An 18232-nucleotide genomic window follows, 5' to 3' on the forward strand; every position below is an offset into this window, starting at 1 on the left:
CTTGAAGGTGATGATGTGTGTGTTTTAAATTTTTGCTGAGGCAATTCAAGTCTATTTGCATGGAAATGTGCACTCGGGCGCTACACCAGCGAGATGTAAGAGGAGAGGTGGCTGAGACTGAAGGGCGGGCGCGCTCGATTACCGATCTGACGCTAAAATTTGCATGACAGTTTGGCTCATCATCAGAAATCGTCTTCTACGTTTTTTACATCCCGTCGCAAATGTGGTGTTTTTATAAAGCTTTGTCTCATGTAAAGAGGTGTAATGGTACATTATCTTTTCGAAAATGTGTTGAGGAGGTTGGATTTTAAAGGGAATGCAAATAGTGTTGGGCGCTATCCTGTGCCTTGCTTAAGGTATGAAGAGGTAAAGAGTAGACACGACCAAGTTGTGTTACAACTTCTTTAGAAAATCTAAATATATTCTGATGAGGAACATAAAAGCTTAGAATCTTTCTAACATATAGTGTCAGCTGATTGAATATTATACCGTGGCGTCAAGTAACATTATCATACCTGTCAACCTCCCCGGCTCCATGCCCTTACAAACTGTCGTATTTTCCCTTACAAAATACAAAAAAATCTTACACCATATGTTTTTTCAAACGTGTTTATTTATGTAGTTTAACATGTTATATTGTACATGTGTTTCGTTATATCATTCTGTACATATTCTTGATAAAAAATAAAGTAAAAAAAAATCAAGAACAATTGTAATCAGCATAACTAAACTATCCATTTATAACACTTTAAATTTAAATTGGTAAATAAAGATATTTTTGGAGGAAAAAATTAGTTGGCATTTCTATTTTGTAAACCAAACTATAATATCAACCATTGATGTGTAGTGCCTAATTTCGACTCCCCTGCAAAATCCTCCCCCCTCGCGTGAACGTGCATTCTGCCGCGCTTCTGATAATAGCTTTATTGTTTTAATAAGCTCATTATATAATACGATTACTCCTTGTGATTAAGGGCTACACAAATAAACACGATTTGACTTGACATGCCTAGTACATCACATTTAAATATAAATTAAACTGATATTCATTTTTTCTTTAAATTATTTCAATTATTGTTTGATTTGAGATAATTTTGCAAAGAAGACTGGGCCAAAATCCCTCCACAGCAATGTAAAAGACTCATTACAAATTACCGTAAATGTTTGATTCACGTTATCGCTGCTGAAGGTGGCCCGACTCGCTATCATGTTCACAGGGCAATAACTTTTTCACAAGGGGCCAGATAGGGTTTGATATATATATATATATATATATATATATATATATATATATATATATATATATATATATATATATATATATATATACATATATATTTTGTGCTTAATTAAATAAAATCAACATTTCAAAACTGAATTTCGTATTTCTTTGGGTTTTCTCTGTGTGATATAAAAATTGGTTCGATGATCTGAAACTTTTGCAAAAAAATATGCAAAAAAACAAAATCACAGGAAAAAGGAAGGGGGCGCTGTATATATGTAAAAAAATTCTTTGTAATGTACCAAAGTCTCTTTTTGTCCACCCCACCATCAAAAAGAGAAAAATCTGTTGAAAAAAATAGTGCAGATCTACAAGTAGCCACATCAGTATAATGAAAATAGCATACTATATATGAGGTATAGTATGCAGGAAGAAAACAGGCAGGTAGCAGGAATTCAAGCATTCACGTAAGAATATCATTTAGCTGCGTTATAAAGAATCTTTAGATTGGTTGAGTTGAATTTGGGAGCATTAGTCAGCTTATTGTTAAAGTGCACATAACAAAATCAAATAGATTTTTTTGAATGCTTTTGCAACGGGACACAGGTAGATGGTCTAGCTCCAGCTGGTGTTACACATTTGTTTTATATATTTTAGTTTTTTTTCTTTTGGTTTTGTTGTTGTTTTACCTAATCTGCAAAATAGACGGTAAATGTCAGTCTCACACGACACCATTTACTTGTTGCCATTAAGAGTGATTTACTGAACAAGTCTCATTCAATCACGTGATATCCCTTTTAACATATAAATACAAAATAACATTTCCATCAATTGGTACTTTTCAAGAATCATTTAACAAAAACACCATAACTGTACCTTCCAAAACAACTCACTTTGTGTTATATGGTAACCAAATATACATATCAACATCACAGTACACTTTTAACCCAGCCCCGCATAACGTAGCATACCTCACTCTGTTGCTTATGCTAACGGACGACTCACTCGTACTATTTCACTTTTTGTAAACTTTACAGAAATCACAAACAACCTTTACAAACATATTTTCACATATTATCATCCTCACAGTAAGTGTGTTACCAGTATAAACATCTCACCTGCAAAATAGATGGTAAATGTCAGTCTCACACGACACCATTTACTTGTTGCCATTAAGAGTGATTTATTGAACAAGTCTCATTAAATCACGTGGGTTCCCGTGAGACTTGCCCCAAAACACCCTTCTCCCTTACCTGTGAGACTATGTCATCTAGTGGTGATATACTGGTACTTCACTTTTTCTGCTTTACAAAACAACACCAAAATCCCAAAACATAACATTTTAACTAGTCAGCAACCCTTGTTGCGCCACACTTTGTTCTGATGAGTTGCTGCGACAAATTAGCAATCGCTGTCATCCTCCCTACTTCTCCGACCTCCTTCACACTGCCATGCCATCCCGCACCCTCAGATCATCTTCCTCGCCCCAGCTCACTGTACCCCCTGCCCGCATCAGCTCCATGGGGAGAAGAGCTTTCAGTCACTCTGCCCCCATCTCTGGAACTCATTGCTGCCTGTCCTCCGAAACTCTACGACCCTGTCCACCTTCAAATCCCGACTCAAAACTCACCTCTTCAGACTTTTCCTGACCATTTGCCTCACATTCCCCCCTTTCATCTCTAAGGTGTTTTATTTACTATTTATTACTTGCTTGTTTTACTCTTTACTCTTGCTTTATTGTTGTGTCCTACTATATGTACAGCAACGTTGGGTTTCCTGAAAGGTGCTTCGAAATACATTATTATCATTATTATCATTATTATCTGTCAGGGAAGAGAAGAGCACCTTTATCAGTTTTGCGAAAAGCAGCCAAGAGAATCCCTCATCTCATTATTAGCGTTTGACACATTTTTCCCGAAGGGGCAGTGAAACTGCCGACTGATAATGAAATTAAAATGCACCTCATTGATAAGCTCCAACAAGCTTAACTACTTTTATGACTCTGAGCTCATGACATCCCATCATTGGCAAAGATAACCGAAGCGGAATGTGATTTGAACAGGATTAATTGTGTGTTTTATACTATTCCAAAATACCTGCAACATTTTGAATACCCCACAGATCCTTAAAGCCCCAGTGTATGCTGTATAGTTACTCCCACTGGTGTAGAAATACTTCATTAATTGAAATAAAACACTATCGATTCAAATATCTTGAGAAAACACACAAATTCTATCTCAATACTATATTGTTTTAAAGACACATAGGTTTAGGAATTTGTAATTATATTCCACAACGTTCAACTACAGAGGCCCAGATGACGTTTTTGCAAAAGTAGCTTGTCCCAGTGGTGCTTTTTGCACTTGACGGACACTTATCGCACTCACCTGATCCCTAGAGATGATGTTCACTGAATCCTGTCATTCAGGCATCTTAGATTATTTTTACCACTGTTTCGTTCTCTAGCCACTTAGGTGCAGGCTATGGCTCGTCATCGGCGGCTATTGTTATTATTTGCTGCTCTATGTAAATAAAACTTGCTTCATTTCAGTGGGGCGGCAGTAGCTCAGGAGGTAGAGCGCTCATCTTGGGATCAAGGGATCCCAGTTCGAGTCCCAGCTCGTCCGTGTTACATGTCGAAGTGTCCTTGGGTAAGACACTGAACCCCTAATACCCCCAATAAGCAGGTTAGCGCCTTACATGGCTGCAAGGCCGCTATTGGGAAATGTGGAGCACATTGTAAAGCGCTTTGGGAAGTCATTGACTTGAAAAGCGCTAAATAAATGCTGATCATTTCATGATCATTTCAGTGTCACTCACCATTTACAGTTGAGTCACACGATTCAGGCATCTGGTGCATATCATCTTGGACTTTTTTCTCCAGTTTCCTTCTGTAGCCACTCCAGTCAGGCACTTGTTTGCTGGTTATGGCTCACCACAAACCAATATTGTTAATATTAGCTGCTCCAGCTTCGTCCTTCATTGGCATTCAATTTCAACAGGCAGTTATGCAGTGTCTTTAATTGAAACATCTTTGACTTTTTTCAGTAGTTTCCTTCTCTAGCCACATATGTTAGCCACTTGGCTTCAGGGTGCGGCTTATTGTAATTTTCAGCTGCTCCTACTTTTTCCTTTAGACCTGGAGAGGAATGGGTGCCACCAGGCTGTACTTGCCTATGACACACCACAGGGAATTGTCCCCCTACAACCCTAATGGTTAAGTGATCCAACCATTCCACCAACTTTATCCTTTATTATCCATCAGATTTCATAGTTGGTCATGCAAGTAAATGTAGCCGAGTTCGGTGATTCTGGATCCTTAAAAGTATGAAATTTGACTTGAATTATGATAGTCGTGAATTGTTGCAGATGGTTACTTTAATAACTGTTTTGGAAATTGACTGGCAGACCCATGTGACAAGTCTCTATTACATCTACACTGCAACATACTGGCATGCCATTTTAATTACACAACTTATTTACTGAGGTCCCAACCTGCAACCTTTTTGTAGAAAGACCATCTTAACTGAAACTACATGTATCCTAAAGGTGTTTTACCGGCAGCTCACAGAATGGACAAATATTTATACCATTTTATAAATGTTGTCATTTATATCCCGTTTATAAAAAGTTAGCTTCCTATGAGGTTTATTGCAGAATATTCTGGGCAGAAATGAACTACAGAACAACAGTTGTAAAATTCTCATGTCCGATGTCAAGATGGCCGACAATTACTTTTAGGGCGGTCCATGATTTAAGATAAAACCTAAACTTTAAGGAAAACTAGAAAAAGTACAGTGGTAGTGGAAATATCCACTGCACAACGACTCTTTGTTTAAACTGGTACTTAGAACTACTGATAAATGATGTCAGGCTCCAAAATATTATTTAAAACTTAAACAACTGAAAGGCTAAATAATAACGACTAAAAAAAATGAATAAAACTTATAAATGATTCAAATATTAGACCTTATAAATCATATAATCATGACTATAAATGCAGTGATATATTTCAATATTACAGCAGAACTCCAGCTTTAAACACATCACAGACATGTTTAATGATACTTACACAATCAATTCAATACTAATGACTCTAAAAGACTAAATAAATACAAATAAGGTTCAATTTGCAATAAATTATTCCTACTTTGACACTTATCCTTGAGAAGACTCCCACCACTCAGCCTCAACTGACGTGATTATGCAAATACTTCTGAAGATTTATCATTTCCTTTTGGTATACCTCAACAGAGTCAATGCCAAGTTTCAAGCTGTCCTTGGAAAGGTGATGCAGTCGTACAAGGAGGCTCTTTCTCACCATATGTCCCTTTGCAGTATCAGGGATCCCCATCCTTGCACGGGGCGTTTTCATTTGGTGGGTGTTTAAAATTGAAGTAAACCCCAGCGATATACCATTAAACAGTTCTGTGTTGGGGATAGCAAAGAGAGGGTTGCCACATAATGGGTGATCCAAACCAATGCAAAGGTTTCCGGATCGGGAGTTGGTTACGGCAGTATTCCTTAGAGATAACAATGTGTGTGCCTTTATTGTATTTAATGATAACTGCAAGTTTGTTTTCATGGTTATCATGTTTTTGCTTTTCTCTTTAGCATTACTGTAAGCCTTGGGACCCATAACAAATAAAAAAGATTGCAATTTCTTTACAAAGCACACAACTGAATAAACTGAACTGAATAAAGAGACAAGAGCGGCAGTGGCTCAGGAGGTAGATAGCTCGTCTTGGGATCAAGAGATCGCAGGTTTGATTCCCGGCTCCCCCGTGTGACATATTGAAGTGTCCTTGGGTAAGACACTGAACCCCTAATACCCCCAATAAGCAGGTTAGCGCCTTACATGGCTGCACGGCCGCTATTGTGAAATGTGGAGCACACTACAAAGCGCATAGGAAAGTCTTGACTTGAAAAGAGCTATATAAATGCAGATCATTTCATTTCATTACAAGGGGCATTGTGGGAAGGAGTTCAGTTCAGTTCAGTTCAAAAACATATATCAAGGAGCCGTGATACAAACCAAGAGCAGACAGGGTCATCTTAGAGACTTCACGAATCCCAGCTCGTCCTCACATACAAACAGATCACTTTTAATGTCATATAGGTTTTTGAACGGCAAATATTTGTTTGCTGATATTCTATAGTGGGGAAAAACCCTAAAAATCTTATTTCACGCCATGAAGTGAAAACGCCGTAAAGCGCCATCATTATATCCGCGGTTGACTTTAGTTTGCAATTATTTCATATGGAGACACCTCACTACATTGCCAATACAATAAAAAAATGACAAAACCAGAAAATTGCTTCATTCAAGCATTATAAGTGTGTACTTTTCACCCTTTTTTTCAAATTAAACATCAAGCTGGCAACAAAAGCCAAATTACTATTTGCGTGTTAAGACTAACATTTTTCATTCCCTCATAGGTCCAATCCAGACATCATATGGCCTATAGCCAAACCTTTAGCTGTTTTCTTCTCTTCAAGGGATGTTTACCAGCAGGGATTCTACGGTCGCTATTTGTTTTCTGTCAGTTTTGACAACCCGCCGCACAGCATGGGGACAGCATGTTTTGCTCGCTGCCAATATTAAGTTGCCGACTCGGTTAGCATCTCGCTGCTGTGCATCTAAATCACTGGTCTATAATAAGTGTTGGGCATGTTACTTCAAGAGTAATTAGTTATAGTTACTCACTACTTCTTGAAAAATGTAAACGAGTTAGTCCACGGAAAAATAACTATTTTATTAATTAAACAAGAAGTTGGTGTATGTCAGAATTTGAAATTTGTATTTGAAATTTGTATTTGAGTCAGTTGAATAGAGAAAAACAGACAGGTAATTGTGTAATAGAACATTGCATACCTGTCAAGTGTCAACCTCTACGGCTCCATGCCCTTACAAACTGTTGTATTTTCTCATCTCATCTCATTATCTGCACGGCTTATCCTCAGTAGGGTCGCGAGGGGTGCTGGAGCCCATCCCAGCAATCATCGGGCAGTGGGCAGGGGACACCCTGAACTGGTTGCCAGCCAATCGCAGGGCACACACGGACAGACAACTCACTAGCTCATTCACACCTAGGGACAATTTGGGCTGGCCAATGAACCTGACATGCATGTCTTTGGAATGTGGGAGGAAACCGAAGTGACCGGAGGAAACCCACGCAAGCACGGGGAGAACATACAAACTCCGCACAGTATGGCCGGTAGCTGGATTTGAACCCACACACAGTGCTGCCCACTGTTGTATTTTCCCTTACAAAATACGAAATAATCTTACACCATATTTTTTTTTCAAATGTGTTTATTTATGTAGTTTAACATGTTATTTTGTACATGTGTTTCGTTATATCACATACATTGTTAATTAACATTTTTTTGTGAAATACTGAGTTGCTCGACATTATTGAGGTTTATTATTAAAAAAAAAAAAAGTAGCTTGGACGTTCTCTGTAGAAGGAAAAAATACATGCAAATATGATTAAGTAGAATAATAATTTTCTTATTAAAATTATTAATTCATTTTCTGCATTAAATTATTGTTGGTAATATACTGATTAAAGGGATAACCACAAACATCTTTTTTCATGTTCACAGTGGGGTCGCAGGGGGTGCTGGAGCCCATCCCAGCCACCTGGATGTGGAGAGGACCAATCCCAGCCATCTTCGGGCAGTGGGCAGGGGGACACCCTGAACTGGTTGCCAGCCAATCGCAGGGCACACAGGGACAGACAACTCGCTCGCTCATTCACACCTAGGGACAATTTGGACCAGCCAATTAACCTGACATGCATATTTTTGGAATGTGGGAGGAAACCGGAGTGCTCGGAGGAAATCCACGCAAACACGGGGAGAACATGCAAACTCCACACAGGAGGTTCGATCTCATGACCTCAGAACTGTGCCGTACACGCGCTAACCACTGCGCTGCTGTGCTATACAATGTTTGATGTAATTACATTAGCTAATTATCATAGCTTGATTAAATAAGAATTTCATCTTACGACCACTTCAAATTTATGTCGAGTCCTCGGGTTCCACTATAATTCTTTGCAGGAATACATGGTGCATCCCGAGGAATTGTATTCCCCCGCAAAGGATTTCGTCCCTTGCTTAGTAAATGTTTTTTCAAGCTTGGTCAAGCTTGGCAAAGACTTGCCATTGACCTTGACACGGCGTCTGTCAACAGCGTCTAATTATCCTTTCTCTACGGACTGCGTTCCACCGTTCTCCCTATTGATTTTGGCCATTTTGTACCTGAACATTGTCATTAATCTGATTATGACAGTGTATGTGGCCCAGTTCATTAGGCTGGCCCATCTGTAACGGAGGCAGATGCCCGCCGGGCCATAAGGATTCATCACAGAGCCACTGAGGCCTGAAGAACACATCTCGCGGGACAGTGTGACCCACGAACAGTAACGGGGAAAGGAATGCTTCATTTTGGCCATGCGGCAAAGTTTTATCAACAAAAAACAACTACAGTAGTACCTCTTTATAAGAGCACCAATAAACACGAAAATTTTGGTATACAAGTGTTATTCGTCCAGTGAAGTCAAGTCATGTTTATTTGCAGGGTTGGTGTCAGGAAACGGACCGGGAAGCAGGAAATCGGAACTCATATGCATAGACGATCTGTCACTTTAATTAGGAAATAAAAGTTCTTCAACACACAAACGGACCAAAGACCAAACAAAACAGGTTTAAAGGCAATCAAAATTACAAACTAGGTATTACTCAGATCAAAAAGGCATGAACAGGTCTTCAACAAGGTAAAGCAATGGTCTGGCAACGGGCAGTCCCAAAAGGAGCGTTTAAGTACTCCACAAGCAATCAGTTCAATGCGTCTCAGCTGGTGTCAAGGGGCGGGGCCAGTTGGGTGCCATGACAACCGTGCAGGACATGACAGTTGGGAGGGTTACTAAAAATGTAATCCGATACTGTTACTAGTTAACTGTTGAAAAATGTAACTGGTAACGTAATCTGAATACGCTAATGTTGAAGTAACGTAACTGAATTACTTCGGATTACTTTTGGATGATTCCAATACCAAATATATAAAATATATATAAACGACAAAAGCAATAGATTTGAAATTACTAAATCGTGTTTAATATAAATGAACAATGTAGCCTTGAAATAATTTGGAGAAAACCAAGGTTAGATAGTTGCATGTAGTCCTACAAAACAGTGTTCACATTTTAACCACGAAGTATAGTTTATTGAGCAAAAATAATATTATCTCTTTTACATGGCAAAAAAAAATATGCTCCGTTTTAGTTTAGATTAATAGGACATTAGGGACCCAATATTGTTTTTAAAAACAAATGTTTACTTTCTATATTTCTTTTTTACTTGTTTGAAGTGGGAATGCTAAACCTCTTGAAAGTCCAGTTATCAAATTTACTAGGCCAATTAATTATTCTCACAACCAGTGTCTGAAATAACGTCTGCCTGGACGCCCGGGGCGTGCACCTTTTTCGTTGGGCGTACTACTTACAAAACGTCTCCGCCCGGGTGGCAGACAACTTTTTAAAGAAAAAAAAAAACTTTATTCCGATTTCAAAATCTTCGTTCGGTTTGGAAATTTTGGTTCGTTTGGCAATTTGCATACTCGGCAGCCGATCAGAAGCTCGCGTCAAATAACTTTGTTCTTCTGGACTTTCCCTGAGCGTTATAAGGTCGTGCATTTGCATATTCTTTTCCAAAGTGGATGCACAGCGAACACAAGAAAAATGGATAAGAGGTTAGGATTCAAGTCAAAACCTCAGCCGCAAAATGATTATTCAAAAGAAGCTAACAAAATTCATGACGCTACAAAACGTAAACGTACATTAAAAGCATCGTGGAAAGAGGAGTTCATGTGGCTTATAGCAGACGACGCAACGCAAACATTGCACGAAGGAAGATGAGTAAATACAGGTACATACTGATGGCAGTTGGAAAACAGCGATGTCATATACATGCAATGAATGTTATAAGTAGATTTATAATAAACTTAATTTTGAAATGATGTTCTTTTATATATTCTGATTATCAACCCTTAATACTTCACAACAATGTATTTTTTTTTTTGCGATGAGTCGTCTTATTGTGTTTCAAGTTGTGAAAAATGGGGCGGGCAACTTTATGGCTCGACAGGCAACTTTTCAGAGTTGTCTGCCCTGGTGTACGGTAACATTTTCTCATGAGTTTCAGACACTGTCACAACATAACACAGTGATCAAATACTGAATTTTGAACAACTATTACTTGCAATATAAAAAAAGGAGATAAGCGATTAAATTGCCTAATAGGCCTGACCGTATCACTAATGAGGAACTTCGCTGCAGAGTGCCCAATACATACAGGTTTGCTGCTTCTTGAAAGGGAGGGCTCACGAAAATTCAACAAAATGAGTGCTACTTTGAAGGTGAATTAGAATAAAGGTAAAAACAAAAGTGCTTTTACCTGGAACACACTCTGACAAGCGTGCATTGGTGGATAAGGTGCTGGTCGTACAACCTGCACAACAGATATGGCGTTGGCACGTAGCTCCTGTGTGAAAACTGTTGATCTATTAAATGTGTCATTGATTAGTTTTATTATTTAAACAGCACATCATTACTTTGACCCTGTCATTATCGCTTTAGTGGATTTTAATGCACCTTATGGCTATCCACATATGTGGATGTTTATACTTTTTTGCATTCATCCAATGTTTTAAGGTACTTATCTCAGCCCTTATCTTAACAGACAGCTTTCAAAATACATCTGTGTCTAGTTTTTAAAAGGGGCTCTCGTGAACATGTGAATACCTAACTTTGTGAGGAAAATTCCATCCTTGTAAGTTTCATTTTCCATTTTGTTTAAATCCACTCCTTTTTCCAATAAGAGAAGGGAGGGACATTGTGTCATAGCCTTTTGGAAGGAGAATGCTCTCCTGAACAATTGGTCTGGCATGCACTCTGTTTTATCTTATTTTGTGACTTTGAACTCCTCAACTGGACTGCTCTATTCATCCTTATTTTTTCTTCATCTGAATACTCGGTCAGGTCCTGAGAATTGAACACGCAGCGAGACAAATATTGTCGATGCCAACCAAACCTAATCCCTCTCTGTCTCTCTCTCGTCACTGATTAAAATCATGACACAATCCATCAATCGTATAAAGCATATGAAAAATGTTTTGAATAAAATTGAATCCCTGTAAGAAAGTCTTTATTTAAACTAAGCGCACCAGTAAGTATTTTTTCTGTAATGATATAATCACATTTTTTTGTATCCCGATTACGTTATGCCCTGTATTCTGTTAGTCTCCAAACCCTGTTTATTTGTGTAGTCTCAAAGGGCTACACAGCCTACGGACTACAATTACACCATCCCCTGATCCAAAGCATACATCAGAGCAGGGAAAAACTAAAATCCTCAGAACAAGGAAAATGAAAGAACCTTGAGAAGGGTCCGCACGTGAGGTAATGCTACATTCAAGATGACCAGGATGCAATCGATGTTGCAAGGGCATCAACAGATAATACACAGACATCATCATCATGAAATATAAGCAATAACAGTGTCCAGTTGAGAGCTTCCTATTCCAAAATCTTGACCGATGCAGCAGGTTTCAGATGACGGCGCACACGTTCAAGTCAGTAAAATGGTTCAAAGTGCATGCGAACGAGAATTGCACTAGTATGAAAACGGCCTGACAACAAAACCCAAGATTACAAACAAAACAAAAGCCTGGCAAGTTGGCAGTGAGCAGTAAAAGATGATAATCTGGCACGTCTGTGAATGTTGTGAATCTTGCTCTTTGCATTAGGTTAAATCCAAGCTATGAGCTGTACCAGAGGCAACCACTAGAGACCGCTCACTGTCGGCACTTGTGCTTTCCACCAAGCCAGTTGTTTAAAGTATTGCCTCACCTTATAGTGGCTTTATGTGACCCTACTTATGACTTCCAGAAAGGAAATCGATAATGTGTTTTCCAAGAAAAAATGACAATTGATGTCAATTGAAACAAAGTAGGAAATAAAAGACAATTATAGTTGTCGTGTGAGAGACCTAGCTAAGGAGTACAATCGGTCAACATCTCCTATTTGTCTGCTATTAAAATAGAAAAATGTCATCAAGGAAATAAAACCGACCAGGGTTGGGACTGTTTTTTCAAAATGGTGACCCACTTTTGGAGACGAGAAACTTGTGTTATTGTGGGTACATGACAAAAATCAAGTGATGGTGATGCGAAGAGCAGAATTGATGTCTATTTGCAGGGACCGAAAACTTGAAGCAGTGTCAGGTACAACCAGAATGGGTTTAAATGCCCGCCATGACTGGTTTGAGAAATTCAAAACTGACTTATTGGACTATTACAGGCTTGAGGCGTTGTTGCTGTCATATACTTTCTGGAAAATTTTTAACACATTACCTATTGTTTTCTTTAATTTATGCTAAATCTATTGCACCCTGGTCATCCTAGAAGAGGGGGTTACCACTTGTGAGGCCCCTTCTCAAGGCTTCTTTTTTCCTCATGCTAAATAAATGTGACTTGACTTCACTTGAAAAGAGAACTCGCTCTATGACTGTGGTTTGGCATGAAGAAGCAGCAAGTGCAGGTTACAATTCCGCAAGAGAGTTTTTGCATCGCAATGCTTCATTCAAAAAAAATAAAAATAGTATCCTTTTAAAATGTGTTTATGTTTATTTAAAGAAACTTTATAAGTCTAATGCAAGTGCTTAAGTATCATTAACAGTCTCTCGTGTTATGTCCCACCCCTAATAATCCCCTTCCCCCTCGTTACGTTGTCAACCGGCAACTCCCTCCATGGTAAGTACTCTAATAAATTCGCATTTTATTTTGGTAATGTCTTATTCATCGTACTACTGTATTTATTTATGTTTAATTACCTTTCAAACAGGTTTTTAGTTATCATGAAGATGTGTTTCATAGCTATTTAGAGTTCACTGGAATGCTTTTGAGAGGTTGGGAACGGCCCAATTAGATTTTAATTATTTCAGATTGGTAAATTGGCTTGTTACACAAGTAATTTGAGTTATGAGCACGATCCTTGCAGGAAATAAGCCCATATGAGGAGGTACCACTGTATTACCAATCCTTGGTTGTAGATTTAGCCTCTTCCCAGGTTATTGCGTACTGCTTCCATTCTTTGGGAGGGCGGCCATAATTGAGGAAGGTGGTCGAATGATGAGCCCTGTTGAAATCAATAGAGCGCCAAACCCTTGCAAAGGCTCGTTTGGTTTGACATTTGAAAAGGCCGCATGTTTCCCGGACGGGCAACAGAATGGCGGCTGTTGTTCTTTTGTGCCGGGCAAATTGTTTATCGACTTGGAAATGCGCGAGGGAGGGGGTCATTTGATGTCAGCGTGGAGTTCTCTGCAGACGTCGGCAAGGCGCCCGTGTGTCAATATAAGATTCTTTCAAGAAAGGAGGGCTTATCGAGAGTTGATCCTCTTGATCGGTGCGACGCTGGGGTTCAGAAATGCACGTGGTCCAAAAAGACTTTTGCATTGAAATTGTTGGCTAAATAAAAATATAAAAACGAAACCTTGTTTACTTTTTAATGATACTTGATGTTTCCTATTTTTGCTCTTAGCTTAGGGCCCGGTCACACAGCTGTTTGCGTCTGTATCGCGGGTAAAATTTTGCGTTTTTTTTTGCCTGTGGTTGCCCGCGATGGAAAATGCGCAAAATTGGCCAACCCGCTGTTCATGCCCGCAAAACAGACGCCGGCGACTGTTCCGCTTCCTCATCGCGTCATTTCCGCGTCATTTTCTCGTGTGGACCACGGGTATAAAAGCTCCCGAGCCGGTTTTGTGCCCAAATCCGACTCCTACGCAAACCCCCCCCGCCCCTCGCGTGAACGCGCATTCTGCTGCAATCGCTTTTGTTGGAAGCGTGCATTGACGTTGGTGACTTTTTCATCCGCGTTAACAAACGCATTTTGTAGAATACGATCGCACTTTATTGTTTAAATAAACGCGTTATATAGACTAGGATCTCCCAATTGTTATAATTAGCTCGCTTTATTGTTTTAATAAGCGTTTTATATAGAATACGATCGATTTTGTTGGAAGCGCAGCAGAATGCGCGTTCACGCGAGGGGGGGGGGATTTTATATACGGTGTGCATTACCGTTCGATTACGTTCACAACAAAAACAAAGACGGAATGGTTTAAGTTGTATTACATTCCCAACAAATGCAAGACGAAGTGGTTTTGGTTATATGTTCGCCATTACATTCCCTAAAAGTGAGATCAAACGAGGTAAAAGTGGTTGTAGTAGCAAGGGGATGCAAATCTCGGCAAGGATGCATTTCTCGGCATAACACCGGGCTGTAGAAATCATAACCGCTCAAGACACAGTCCCGTGAAGATCGAGATTTCAAGCTATGTCACCGAAGAAGGCAATATGTTATTATTGTAATAGTTTTTCATTTTGATTTTATTATCTTGTTATGAAATGAAAAGAAATGTCAAGAAATAAAAATGGATTAAGACGAGGTCACTACGTTGACGGGGATCCATGTTCACCCCCTTGACGTCTCGAGCACAACTGACGTGTGCTCGGCAAATCACGCTGTATATACGCGGAGAAAGGCGTTTGACCGTCACACGCGTAACATGCTAATTTCACGTAATAACACCGCGATACAGGTGCAGAACATGCTATTACCATGCTTCACCCACGATTACCCGCTGAAATTTCCCGTCCTACCCATGTGTAACCACGCCCTGGCCGCGGCCAGGGCACGTCGTTCCGCGTCATTTCCGCGTCATTTCCGCGTCATTTCCGCATCATTACCTCGTGTGCCGCCCGCGGTTAACACGTGCTCAAAGTTTTAAGCAGCACAAAACTTTTTCGCGCGGCCAACCGCGTGTGAATTTCCGACCGCGTGTAAAGCACTGCTGTATCTCGTCTATATGGCGGTCTCAAAGCGTCCAACAGCGCCCAACAGCGTCTGTTTCACGGCCAGAAATTGCTGGCCATGATTCAGCCTCGATACGCCCGTGAAAGGCTGTGTACCCGTGCTCCAAAGTATTCGCGCTGCCAACCGCGCGTGAATTTTCGACCGCGTGTTTAGCACTGCTGTATCTCGTCTGTATGGCGATCTCAAAGCGTCCAATAGCGTCCGCCTCACAGGCAGAAATTTCTGGCCGTGATTCCGCCGCAAACGGCTGTATGACCGGGCCCTAAAGTAAACTCCCAGACTATGGTTTCACTCCCTTACGATGTTATCTCGTTACGATGTGGACAGTTTTTTGGCCCTCGTTATGACTTTCTTCCTACCATACAACAACAACATTTTTGTTGACGTCATTTAACATGCTCATTTGCAACTGGTTTGGGTCATGAAGATGCTGAAATGCAATTGGCTGAACTCCCTCCCACAATGCCCTTCTCTTTCTTTAAAATATATATTTTTTTGCAAGTCAGGGATAGAATACTGTATTATTTGGACTGCATTCATTCACTATGGTCCCCACAACATGCAATTGTGAAAAGGGAGAAGCAAAACATGATAACCATGGAAACAAGTTTGCGATTGTCAAATTATACGTAGAAGTAAAAAACAAAACAAAAAAAACACTACTCTCTCTAAAAAGCTTCAACCAGATGAACTTTGGGACTGTTATTGAAGATAAGGAGGAAGTTTAAGCAAGGAAATCTTCAGGAAACAGGAAAACTCCTGCGAGTGGAAGTTTTAAAATCAGTTTCATTTTTATTCCACACTCGCTAGTCCACTTACCGAGCACATCACCCCAAAGAGAGTTCACATTTTACGTCCATGTAGTTATATATAAACATTATTTAACCTAATACATGTAACAACACAGAAGTAGTACTTACTACATACTATTTTGTTATTGTAATGGTTTTATTAAGGAAATTAGGGATTCGGAATGCATTCCCTATGCATTAAGACAGGTTTTGTTCCCCCTAATCTACAGCAATGTCTCTTTGCGATCCTCAATGGATTCATATTCCGGGGTCTAGTGTGTGTTAAATCCATCCATCCATCCGTTATCTGCACCGCTTATTCTCAGTAGGGTCGCGGGGGGTGCTGGAGCCCATCCCAGCCATCTTCGGGCAGTGGGCAAGGGACACCCTGAACTGGTTGCCAGCCAGTCGCAGGGCACACAGGGACAGACAATTCTCTGTTTTTGGAATGTGGGAGGAAACCGGAGTGCCCGGAGGAAATTCACACAAGCACGGGGATAACATGCAAACTCCACACAGGAGGTTTGATCTCACGACCTCAGAACTGTGCCGTACGCGCGCTAACCACTGCGCCGCCATGCTGGTGTGTTAAATCATTAAAAGTAATTTTATTTTTATTTATCTATATAATTATTTGTACTAAATGAAGAACTCAGAACATGAAAACATTAGAAACAAGATAAGAAATATAAAGAAGGTACTAGCATTGTTACACTCAAATATGCCCATAACTAATCCCCAATGGGGACAATCATCAACTATATTATAAACAATTAAGGTAATTGAGTCTTTTAAAGACATGGAAATTATTAAAACCAGAAAGCACTGGATATCAGAAATTATACAGATTATAATAAAAACGCTGTAAGAAAATGTGCTAAAAAAATAAATTAAAAACAAATATTTTTTTTTAAAAATCTCTTTTAGTCTGCCGTACCTACTAGCCTTTTCATCCACCCACTTATACCACTGTACCAGCTCAAGTCACTTCACACGTAAGGAAGGTAAAAATTGTCGTTATTTAATATTATTTAGTCATATACATGTTTATTTTATATACTATTTTTACCAATCTATAATATGTATATACCATTATCATTTTTTTTCCTGGGGTATTGGGGTTTTGGAATGCATTAGTCAATTACTGTAGGTTACTATTTGTCCCCATACAACAATTCACCTTGGATCCCCAATTAATATTGTATCCTGGGGTCTATTGTCTTCACATGACAATCTCCTATATAACTGTTAAAGTAACAAGGGGGCCCAGTTGGATTTGAGTTTTTTTTAATACTCTCCGCCTAAAAATACTGCTCCCTTCTATCCAGTGTTAAGTGAGCTTTCCTTTTTTATGCCTCAAAAATGATACATATTTTTTCCGTCAGAGCTCCTTAGGCAAATCCAATATTATTAGAATAAATGCAAATGAGTTGGTAGTTACAATACCAAAGGGTTCATTTCCCATTTTTCTAATTGCGCTTGTGCATGCACGTGTGTGAGCTTTGATTAGTCTTACATGCTCTACTGCACTTAAGCCCAGGCAACCTCCGCATTTTGCTTGAAGCTCCTCATCTTTTCTCATCTTTTTTTTTACTTTGTTTTTTTTGAACAACTGTATTTTTCAGTTTGTAAGGCCCACCTAAAAACCATAAGTTGGCCAGAATTGTTGGTTTCTTAGCTCAGGAGGTAGAGCGCTCGTCTTGGGATCAAGAGATCGCAGTTCGAATGCCAGCTCCTCCGTGTTACATGTCGAAGTGTCCTTGGGTAAGACACTGAACCCATAATGCCCCCAATAAGCAGGTTGGCGCCTTTCATGGCTGCACGGCTGATATTGGTAAATGTGAAGCACATTGTAAAGCGCTTTGGGAAGTCTTCATTGACTTGAAAAGCGCTAAATGAATGCAGATAATTTCATTTCATTTTTTCCTCACACTGAGTTTTGAGTTTTTCCTTGCCCGCATGTTGGTTTAAGATCAGGCGATGGTGTAATTGTAATACTGTGCAGTCCTTTGAGACATTTTTGTGATTAAGGGCTATACAGATAAATGTGACTTGAAATTGGAAATTGTGCTTAATACCGACCCGTTTATGTCCATACCGCCCTGAGATTGCCCGGAAGCTAAGCATGCTCCGGCCGATTTAGTACGAGACCGCCCCCGAATACCAAGTGCCGTGAATCGGGTTATTTAGCGCACGCTCAAAACTAACTGTACCTCTATGTTTTTGGCATTTATTTGTATATTTCAGGATGACTTTCTGTTTTCTCAATTTCCTAACTG

Source organism: Urocampus carinirostris, chromosome 1, assembly GCF_059441175.1.
Source record: "Urocampus carinirostris isolate Australia breed hairy pipefish chromosome 1, RoL_Ucar_1.0, whole genome shotgun sequence".
NCBI lineage: Eukaryota > Metazoa > Chordata > Actinopteri > Syngnathiformes > Syngnathidae > Urocampus > Urocampus carinirostris.